Source organism: Pristiophorus japonicus, chromosome 15 (assembly GCF_044704955.1).
Source record: "Pristiophorus japonicus isolate sPriJap1 chromosome 15, sPriJap1.hap1, whole genome shotgun sequence".
NCBI lineage: Eukaryota > Metazoa > Chordata > Chondrichthyes > Pristiophoridae > Pristiophorus > Pristiophorus japonicus.
In genome coordinates, this window is record NC_091991.1 from 12,528,056 (window position 1) to 12,539,042 (window position 10,987).

Here is a 10,987-nt window from a genome sequence, read left to right on the forward strand (position 1 = left end):
GGCGAATGGAATATTGGCCTTCATTGCGAGAGGGATGGAGTATAAAAGCAGGGAGGTTCTGCTGCAACTGTACAGGGTATTGGTGAGGCCACATCTGGAGTACTGCGTTCAGTTTTGGTCACCTTACTTAAGGAAGGATATACTAGCTTTGGAGCGGGTACAGAGACGATTCACTAGGCTGATTCCGGGGATGACGGGGTTACCTTATGATGATAGATTGAGTAGACTGGGTCTTTACTCATTGGAGTTCAGAAGGATGAGGGGTGATCTTATAGAAACATTTAAAATAATGAAAGGGATAGACAAGATAGAGGCAGAGAGGTTGTTTCCACTGGTCGGGGATACTAGAACTAGGGGGCACAGCCTCAAAATACCGGGGAGCCAATTTAAAACCGAGTTGGGAAGGAATTTCTTCTCCCAGAGGGTTGTGAATCTGTGGAATTCTATGCCCAAGGAAGCAGTTGAGGCTAGCTCATTGAATGTATTCAAATCACAGATAGATAGATTTTTTAAGTTTTAAGGGAATTAAGGGTTATGGGGAGTGGGCGGGTAAGTGGAGCTGAGTCCACGGCCAGATCAGCCATGATCTTGTTGAATGGCGGAGCAGGCTCGAGGGGCTAGATGGCCTACTCCTGCTCCTAATTCTTATGTTCTTATGTTCTTATATATGAATGTAATGAGCTACCGGCATAATCTATATGTGGGGAGGGGTGGGGGTGCTAGAGGGGAGAGAATGAAGTGGTCATTGGCGCACAAACAGAAACCACCAGCACCTCTACTGCCAACGAAACACCACCTACTTCTCGGCCTTTTGGCTAAGATCATGCGTAACTGACCTGACAGGGGAGTAACCACCATAACCCCAAGGTGGTTCTCCCTGGATCAGGAAGGTATATGCTTGCTTTTTTGGAAATAGGAGGTGGGTGGGGTGGCTTGACCCATCCACCTCCACGGAGGTGTGTGGGGGGCCTGACCCATCCACCTCCATGGCACGAACCTGGTATTGCAGTACTTCCAGGAACGGTGCAGTGGCTCTAGACCTTTTGGCTAAGAGCATTGGCGCAGAGTGATCCTTGAATGGGCCCAAGGTGACCTCTGGCGTTTGTGATTTGACAAAGAATTGGAACGATTGGCTACGAATTTCAATTATTTAAAAAAAAACACCACCTACTCACCCAAGATGGAAACGACCCTCCGAAGGTCAACCAGATAGAGCTAAGCCCAGAGCACAATCAATGCATGAAGGCGATTTGCACTAAAGCTTGGGGGAGAGTGATGTCATGTATCCTACATGGTTACTGCTTGTACTATTACAATGTGTGCCACCAGGGGTCACCTCAGTGGAAGACTTGTAGGTTACCTAGTATAAAATGCAGGTCACATTGTGTGATCCTCACTCTGGAGTTACATTAAATGGACTAAGGTCACTACAGTTCAAGTACAACACATTGCCTCGTGGAGTCATTATCAGAGCATCTAAAGACATAACACATATCGCAGTGTGGGCTGGCCTGTGCTGTCTTGGGGCCCTCAATAACCATACCCTGACTGCAGAATTACCCCCTACGTCACTGTGCAGGTCCGGGGAAATTGCAAACACACTGGGCAACCACTTTTGAGTTTTCAGTTTTTCTACTGCGACACTAAAACCAACACTAAACACACAATCATTTTTTAAATGCTCAAAATGTCAGCAGTAACTTTCATCGTCATCATAGGCAGTCCCTCAGAATCGAGGAAGACTTGCTTCCACTCTAAAAATGAGTCCTTAGGTGGCTGAACAGTTCAATGCGAGAACCACAGTCCCTGTCACAGGTGGGACAGACAGTCGTTGAGGGAAGGGGTGGGTGGGACAGGTTTGCCACACGCTCTTTCCGCTGCCTGCGCTTGATTTCTGCATGCTCTCGGCGATGAGACTCGAGGTGCTCAGCGCCCTCCCGGATGCACTTCCTCCACTTTATTACTAAAATAGCAACACTGAACCATTAAACTTAGCACATTAAGCAGCGGAGAGAGAAGGCTTAAATTCTGAGTCACATTCTATCCCACCCACAAGCCCAGACTTTCCTTTGATTGTCCATTTGACATTTTGTTTTAAAACACAGAACTTCACATTCTTTTCCCAGCTACTTATTTTTTCCAAGTGTAAAATAAGCATCAAAACCTTGCCTTCTTTGCTCCTCCTGATTCAAACAGTAAATTGACAGTGGGAGCAACCTCTTAAAATACTGTTCGAATTGATTGAAAATAGGCTTTAAAAGTGGTTTCCCCGCCCACCGCCCTGCCCTACCCAAACAAATGGGGAGGGCAGGCATTGTAGACAGGTCACAGATAAATCTTTGATGTATTCTTTCCATGTTAACGCAGAATAGGCTCTGCTGGAGAGCAGCAAGACACGTTAACTTGCACTGGCGTTTGGGAAGTTTTGTGCCGCAATAATCGCTCAACTTTGCCCACAATTCCCCAAATAAACAGACAGGTTACAGATTAAATGTTGCACCCTCAGGGTAGTGGAGGCAGACTCAATCACGGCTTTCAAAAGGGAGTTGGATAAATACCTGAAGGAAAAAAATGAGCAGGGCTATGGGGAGTGGGACTGGCTTTTAAGTGCTGTTGCAGAGAACTGGCACAGGTTCGACGGACAGAATAGCCTCCTTCTGTGCTGTAACCGTTCTGTGTTCTATGATTCTAAGTATTAAAAGAGAATTTTAAATATTCAAGTGCCCTGATTTCATTCAGAAGAGAAAATATTAATGAAGTGAAATGTGCTGGCTGTTAATCTTTGACAATGTTGGTTTAGGAATTCTTGTTATAGCGGTTGTATAGAATTCACAAAACACGTGAGAATGATTAAACTGGAGACGGTGGAGATTAATTTTTGCCTTGAAATTATTCCTGCTGAAGTAATGATTAATGTATATTTCATGGAACGAGCGAGGGAGAGGCATAATCAAACAGCACTGTGGGAGCACCTTCACCACACGGACTGCAGCGGTTCAAGAAGGCGGCTCACCACCACCTTCCCAAGGGCAGTTAGGGATGGGCAATAAATGCTGGCCTTAGGAACATAGGAGCAGGAGGAGGCTATTCAGCCCCTTGAGATTGCTCCACCATTCAATGAGATCATGGCACTTTTGTGACCTAATTCCATCTACCTGCCTTTAGCCTATTTCCCTTAATACCTTTGGTGAACAAAAAGCTATCAATCTCCAATTTAAAATTCGTATTTGATTTAGCATCAATTGCTGTTTGCAGAAGAGAGTTCCAAACTTTTACCACGCTTTGTGTGTAGAAATGTTTCCTAAGTTCACTCCTGAAAAGCCTGGCTCTAATGTTCAGACTTTGCCCCCTAGTCCTAGACTCCATAACCAGTAGGAATAATTTCTCTCGATCTACACTATCTTCCTCTTAATATCTTGAAAACTTCGATCAGATCACCCCTTAACCTTCTAAATTCTAGGGAATACAACACTAATTTGTGTTATCGCTCCTCGTAATGTAACCCTTGTGTCCAGGTATCATTCTGGTAAACCTACGCTGCACTCCCTCCAAAGCCAATATATCCTCCCTAAGGTGTGGTGTCCAGACCTGTTCACAGTGCTCCAGGTGTGGTCCAACCAGGGCTTTGTACAGCTGCAGCATAACTTCTACCCCCTTGTATTCTAGATATAAAGGCCAGCATTCCATTAGCCTTTTTGATTATTTTCTGTACCTGTTCATGACATTTTAATGCTCTATGTACCTGAACCCCCATATCTCTTTGGACATTCACTGTTTTTAGCTTTTCACCATTTAGAGAGTACCCTTTTCTATCCTTTTTAGGTCCAAAGTGGATGATCGCGCACTTGCCTACATTGAAATCCATTTGCCACAATTTTTCCCAGTCACTTAATCTATCGATGTCCCTGTGTAATTTTCTGCTTCCATCTACACAGCTCACAATGCCGCCTATCTTTGTGTCATCGGCAAACTTGGATATATGACTTTCTGTGCCATCACCTAAGTTGTTAATGAATACTGTGAATAGTTGAGGCCCCGACACAGATCCCTGTGGGACACCACTAGTTACATCCTGCCAATTTGAGTGCCTGTCCATTATCCTTACTGCCCTGTCTCCTGCCACTCAGCCAATCTCCTAGCCAGGTCAATAATTTGCCTTCAATTCCGTGGGCTTCTACCTGAGTTAACAGTCTCTTTTGAGAGTCTTTTTCAAATGCCTTCTGGAAGGCAATATAAATAACATCCACAGATATTCCCCTGTCCACTACTTTAGTCACCTCTTCAAAAAATTCAATCAGTTTTGTCAAGCATGACCAACCTCTCATCAACTGAACATTTTCGAGGTGTTCAGTCACTCTATCCTTAATTATAGACTCTAGCAATTTCATGACAACAGATGTTAGGCTAACAGGTCTATAATTCTCTGGTTTCTCTCTCTCGTCATTCTCAAAAAGCGGAATGACACGCGCTTACTTCATTAATGTTATTGAGTTCCTGTCTCTCGGTTTCAGCTGTGGCTCAGTGGGTGGCGCTCTCTCAGTGGGAGGGGCTCGGAATGAGCACTCTTTCGGTGGGAGGGGCTCGGAGTGAGCACTCTCTCAGTAGGAGGGGCTCGGAGTGAGTACTCTCTCGGTGGGAGGGGCTCAGAGTGAGTACTCTCTCGGTGGGAGGGGCTAGGAGCGAGCAGGTGCTGCTGATTACTGCAGGAGTTGGAGTGAGTTTGTAAAAAGTTGGGTGGGTTTTTGGGTTGTTTTTTTTTTCAAATTTTAGGACCTTATTGGCCCATAAACATCAGCCCAGATGCTGCTGAGGGGCCTGGAGTGCCGGGCCCCTCAGAGGACAATGTTCCAAGTGTGAATTTAATCAGGGGAGCGAATGTCTTGAGAAGGGAGAATAAAAGTCCCAACGATTTGGGCCGGGACCCCAGGAGATTTGGAAAAGAAAACACGGTGATGGATCACTGCCAGGATAAGGAGATGCGAGCTTGGGATATTATCCAGGCAGTACATGAGGACTGTGGTGATGGAAGTTGCTTTACTTGCCAACCAAAGCCGAATGTTGGATTCGAAGTGATGGTCAGTGGCCAAGAGGAGGTGGAAAGACTTTTACTGAGCCTGAAGGTTGGTGAGAAGTACTTGGATGTATCTTTGCTGCATTCCGAAGAGGTGGTGGTTTCATTCTTAAACCTGCCGGTATATGTTGAGGACGATGTGCTGATAAAAAAGTTGGAGTCATGGGACATTAAACTTTGCTCAGTAATAAAGAGGAGATACTAGCCCGGAACGCAGGTAGCTGATGGAACCCGTTATGTAAAAGTGCGGTTCCCAGAGGAGGTGAGGTCATTACCCTACAGCATGAAATTCGAGACAATGGAAGGAGTGCAGTACTTCCGGGTTCTGCATGATAACCAGGTGAAGGTTTGCTATTATTGTCTTGGACACGACCATCTTGGAAGAAGCTGTCCAGACCTGTACTGTTATAACTGTGGTAAGTCTGGACACATCGCTCGGAACTGCAGGGCAGAGAGCTGTGGGGTTTGTCACAAAGGCCCCACCCGCTGTGAGTGTGAGGCAGAAGGAAGCTCCTTGAGTGACGAGGAGATGGGAGAAGGAGCAGGAGGTGTGAGTGGAGTGGCCAGAAGTGGCGGAGGACACAGCTGCCGAACGGAATGAGGAAAGAGCGCAAGAAGAGGCAGAAAACAGGATGGGGATGGTGGAAAACACAACAAGTATGGTGGAAAAGCACAAAGTCAGTGGAGGACATCACAGGTCAGGGACAGAGTTGAGCCATATTATCGCTCGCCTTCAGGTGTCCGTGGGGGAGCGGGGTGCGGGGTATGTGTAAGTTACCAACACCCTGTTCCGCCAGAGGGACAAATACAAGGCATCATGGCAACACCCTCGCTCCAAACACTGGCACCTGCTTGACTATGTCATCGTCCGAGCCAGGGATCGCAAGGATGTGCGCATCACCCGCGCCATGTTAGGAGCTGATGACTGCTGGACGGACCACCGCCTAATCCAATCTATCATCAACATTAACATTGCCCCAAAGCAGAGGGGACAGCAGAAGCAGTTCCGCAAAGAAGTTAATGCCGGGGCACTTAGAGACCCAGCTAAGAGAGTCCTATAAAGCCAGCGCCTCACAGCTAACCTGGCATTCCTTGATGACCCTGAGATGCTGAACACCCACAGTGCTTGGTCTGCCCTCCAGGCCTCTATAACCAGTGCCTGTGAAGAGACATTTGGTCACTCAACCAGAAAACAACAGGACTGGTTTGATGAAAATGATCAGGAGATCGAAGAACTAATAGGTCGCAATCGCAAAGCATTTCTGAGCCTCAAGCAACAATCCAACTCGAGAGCTACAAAACAACATTACAGATGGCTCAAGGCTCAGGTCCAACAAAAAACTGGGGACCTAAAGAACAGCTGATGGATGGAGGAAGCACAGGAGATACAACAGCTGGCTGACAGCCACGATATGTGAGGATTCTTCACTGCAGTCAAGGCCACCTACGGTCCAAACTCCCAAGGCCCCATCCCACTCCTGGCCAAGAACGGGGAAACACTCATCAAGAACACCGAGGCTGTCAGGGCCTGATGGAAGGAGCACTTTGAAGATCTCCTCAATCAAGACACTGCCTTTGACTCGAGTGTTCTCGACTCCATCCCGCAGCATGCCACCCGCCACCACCTCAGTGAAACTCCAACGTTGCACACGGTTGGCAAAGCCATAAAACAGCTCAAGAATAACAAGGCTACGGGTGTGAATGGAATCCCTGCTGAGGCGCTAAAATATGGCGGAGAGGCGCTGTTGGCGTGGATACATGACCTCATCTCTCTCATCTGGAGGGAGGAGAACATGCCGGGAGACCTCAGAGATGCAGTGATTGTGACCATCTTTAAAAAGGGCGACAAGTCCGACTGCGGCAACTACAAGGGAATCTCCCTACTTTCAGCCACTGGGAAAGTTGTCGCTCGAGTTCTCCTCAATCGTCTTCTCCCTGTGGCCGAGGAGCTCCTCCCGGAATCACAATGCGGATTTTGTCCCCTACGGGGCACAACAGACATGATCTATATTCAAGAGAGAGTTAGATGTGGCCCTTATGGCTAAAGGGATCAAGAGGTATGGAGAGAAAGCAGGAAAGGGGTACTGAGGTGAATGATCAGCCATGATCATATTGAATGGTGGTGCAGGCTCGAAGGGCCGAATGGCCTACTCCTGCACCTATTTTTTGTGTTTCTATGTTTCTATGTTTGCAGTGCGCCAGTTGCAGGAAAAATGCAGGGAGCAGCGCCAGCCCTTATACATGGCCTTTTTCGATCTTACAAAGGCCTTTGACACTGTCAACCGTGAGGGTCTATGGAGCGTCCTCCTCTGTTTCGAATGCCCCCAAAAGTTTGTCAACATCCTTCGCCTGCTTCACGATGACATGCAGGCCGTGATCCTTACCAACGGATCCAATACAGACCCAATCCACATCCAGACCGAAGTCAAACAGGGCTGCGTTATCGCTCCAACCCTCTTCTCAATCTTCCTCGCCGTCATGCTCCACCTCACAATCAACAAGCTCCTTGCTGGAGTGGAACTAAACTACAGAACTATTGGGAAGCTGTTTAGGCTATGCCGTCTCCAGGCCAGGTCCAAGATCACCCCAACCTCTGTCGTTGAGCTGCAGTATGTGGACGACGCCTGCGTCTGTGCACATTCAGAGGCTGAACTTCAGGATATAGTCAATGTATTCACTGAGGCATATGACAGCATGGGCTTTACGCTTAACATCTGTAAGACAAAGGTCCTTCACCAGCCTGTCATCGTCGCACAGCACTGCCCTCCAATCATCAAGATCTACGCAGCGGCCCTGGACACCGTGGACCATTTCCCAGATCTCGGGAGCCTCTTATCAACAAAGACAGACATTGATGCGGAGATTCAGCATCGCCTCCAGTACGCCAGCGCAGCCTTTGGCCGCCTGCGGAAAAGAGTGTTTGAAGACCAGGCCCTCAAATCTACCACCAAGCTCATGGTCTACAGGGCTGCAGGAATACCCGCTCTCCTGTATCGGTCTGAGGCATGGACGATGTATAGAAGGCACCTCAAGTCGCTGGAGATATATCACCAACGATGTTTTCGCATGATCCTGCAAATCTCCTGGGAGGACAGGCACACCAACATCAGTGTCCTCGACCAGGCTAACATCCCCAGTACTGAAGCACTGACCACACTCGATCAGCTTCGTTGGGCAGGCCACATAGTATGCATGCCAGATACAAGACTCCCTAAGCAAATGATGTATGTGGAGCTCCTTCTTGGTAAACGAGCCAAAGGAGGACAACGGAAACGTTATAAGGACATCCTCAAAGCCCCCCTGGTAAACTGCGACATCACCTCTGACACCTGGGAGACACTGGTCGCAGACCGCCCGAGGTGGAGTAAGTCCATCCGGGAGGGCGTTGAGCTCTTTGAGTCTCAACACAAGGAACATGAAGAGGCCAGGCGCAGGCAGCGGAAGGAACGCGCGGCAAATCAGCCCTTCCGTCCCCTTCCCTCGACGAATGTCTGTCCCACCTGTAACAGGGTCTGTGGCTCTCGTATCGGACTGTTCAGTCATCAAAGAACTCACTTTGGAAGTGGAAGGAAGTCCTCCTCGATTCCGAGGGACTGTCTATGATGATGATGATGATGATGTGTTAGTAGAAACATAGAAACATAGAAAATAGGTGCAGGAGTAGGCCATTCAGCCCTTCAAGCCTGCACCACCATTCGATACGATCATGGCTGATCATTCCCTCAGTACCCCTTTCCTGATTTCTCTCCATACCCCTTGATCCCCTTAGCCGTAAGGGCCATATCTAACTCACACTTGAATATATCCAATGGACTGGCATCAACAACTCTCTACGGCAGGGAATTCCACAGGTTACCAACTCTCTGAGTGAAGAAGTTTCTTCTCATCTCAGTCCTAAATGGCCTACCCCTTATCCTAAGACTGTGTCCCCTGGTTCTGGACTTCCCCAACATCGGGAACAATCTACCCGCATCTAACCTATCCAGTCCCGTCAGAATCTTGTATGTTTCTATGAGCTCCCCTCTCATCCTTCTAAACTCCAATGTATAAAGGCCCAGTTGATCCAGTCTCTCCTCATATGTCAGTCCAGCCATCCTGGAAATCAGTCTGGTGAACCTTCGCTGCACTCCCTCAATAGCAAGAATATCCTTCCTCAGATTAGGAGACCAAAACTGAACACAATATTCCAGGTGAGGCCTCACCAAGGCCCTGTACAACTGCAGTAAGACCTCCCTGCTCCTATACTCAAATCCCCTAGCATGAAGACCAACATACCATTTGCCTTCTTCACCGCCTGCTGTACCTGTATGCCAACTTTCAATGACTGATGAACCATGACACCCAGGTCTCGTTGCACCTCCTCTTTTCCTAATCTGCCACCATTCAGATAATATTCTATCTTCGCGTTTTTGCCCCCAAAGTGGATAGCCTCACATTTATCCACATTGTACTGCATCTGCCATGCATTTTCCCACTCACCTAACCTGTTCAAGTCACCCTGCAGCCTCTTAGCGTCCCCCTCACAGCTCACACCAAAGAAAGACGGGGAGTTGTACATCTTGGGGAGCAGGAGGGTGCAAGACCAGGAGCGGGTGCAAGAGGCAGGAGCCTTAAAGGGACAGCAGGACGGGAGCAGGGAGACAAAGATGCCAAAGGGGAGCAAGATGGATGCAGGTGCGCCGTTGTCTCAGAGAGAGAAGAAACGGGGAGCAAGGGCCAGCAGTGGAGGTGAGGCCGAAGGGAGTGGCACGGTTAGAGAAATCATGTTAGCAGGAAGACTCTCTAAGGGAGATTCTGTATCTGACGGGGAGCAGGGACGGGAGATTACAGAAGAGCTTGAGAGTGAGGAGTCAGAGTGGGATGGAGACATGAAATTGGAGAGTGGGGGGCATCATGTGGAAAGGGAAAGGTTAGTGAGGGGCAGAAGGGGCAGTTCCGCAGCCTAAATTTAATGTAAGGAAGAGGCTGAAATGGCAGGGAAAGTTCAAACAGGAGATGAAAAACAGGGGGAGGCTACAGGAGAAAGCAACAGCTGGCAGAAAGGTTGGGAAGGAACGTGAGAGGAGGAAAGGGTCAGAGATTAAATGATGGGATTATCAGGCACACTTCTTTTATTGGGAGTAATGATTACATTGGTCTCGATTAATGTGAACGGACTGAGGGGGGGAGAAGAAATTGCAGAATTTTTGCAGTGTTTTAAAGGCACTGACCTGTTGTGTCTGCAAGAAACATAAGAACATAAGAAATAGGAGCAGGAGTAGGCCACCTGGCCATTTAATAAGATCGTGGCTGATCTGATCATGGACTCAGCTCCACTTCCCCGCCCGCTCCCCATAACCCTTTATTCCCCTATTGCTTAAAAATCTGTCTATCCCCACCTTAAATATATTCAATGACCCAGCCTCCACAGCTCTCTGGGGCAGAGAATTCCACAAATTTACAACCCTCTGAGAGAAGAAATGCCTCCTCATCTCAGTTTTAAATGAGTTGCCCCTTATTCTGAGACTATGTCCCCTAGTTTTAGTTTCCTCTATCAGTGGAAATATCCTCTCTGCATCCACCTGGTCGAGCCCCCTCATTATCTCATAAGTTCAATAAGATCACCTCTCATACTTCTGAACTCCAGTGCGTATAGGCCCAACCTGCTCAAACTATCTTCATAAGTCAACCACCTCAGATCCGGAATCAACCAGGTGAACCATCTCTGAACAGCCTCCAATGCGAGTATATCCTTCCTTAAATATGGAGACCAAAACTGTACGCAGTACTCTAGGTGTGGCCTCACCAATACCCTGTACAGTTGTAGCAGGACTTCTCAGCCTTTATTGCAAGGGGGATGGAATATAAAAGCAATCATTCCAGTTGCCTTCCTGATTACTTGCTGTACCTGCATACTAACTTTTTGTGTTTCATGCA

The 10,987-nt window shown here is 47.9% G+C and overlaps 1 pseudogene; it reads left to right on the forward strand.

Moving 5' to 3' along the window:
* The first annotated feature begins 795 nt into the window (after positions 1-795).
* Positions 796-1,034, forward strand: LOC139226044 (U2 spliceosomal RNA; annotated as a pseudogene).
* The last annotated feature ends 9,953 nt before the right edge of the window (positions 1,035-10,987 follow it).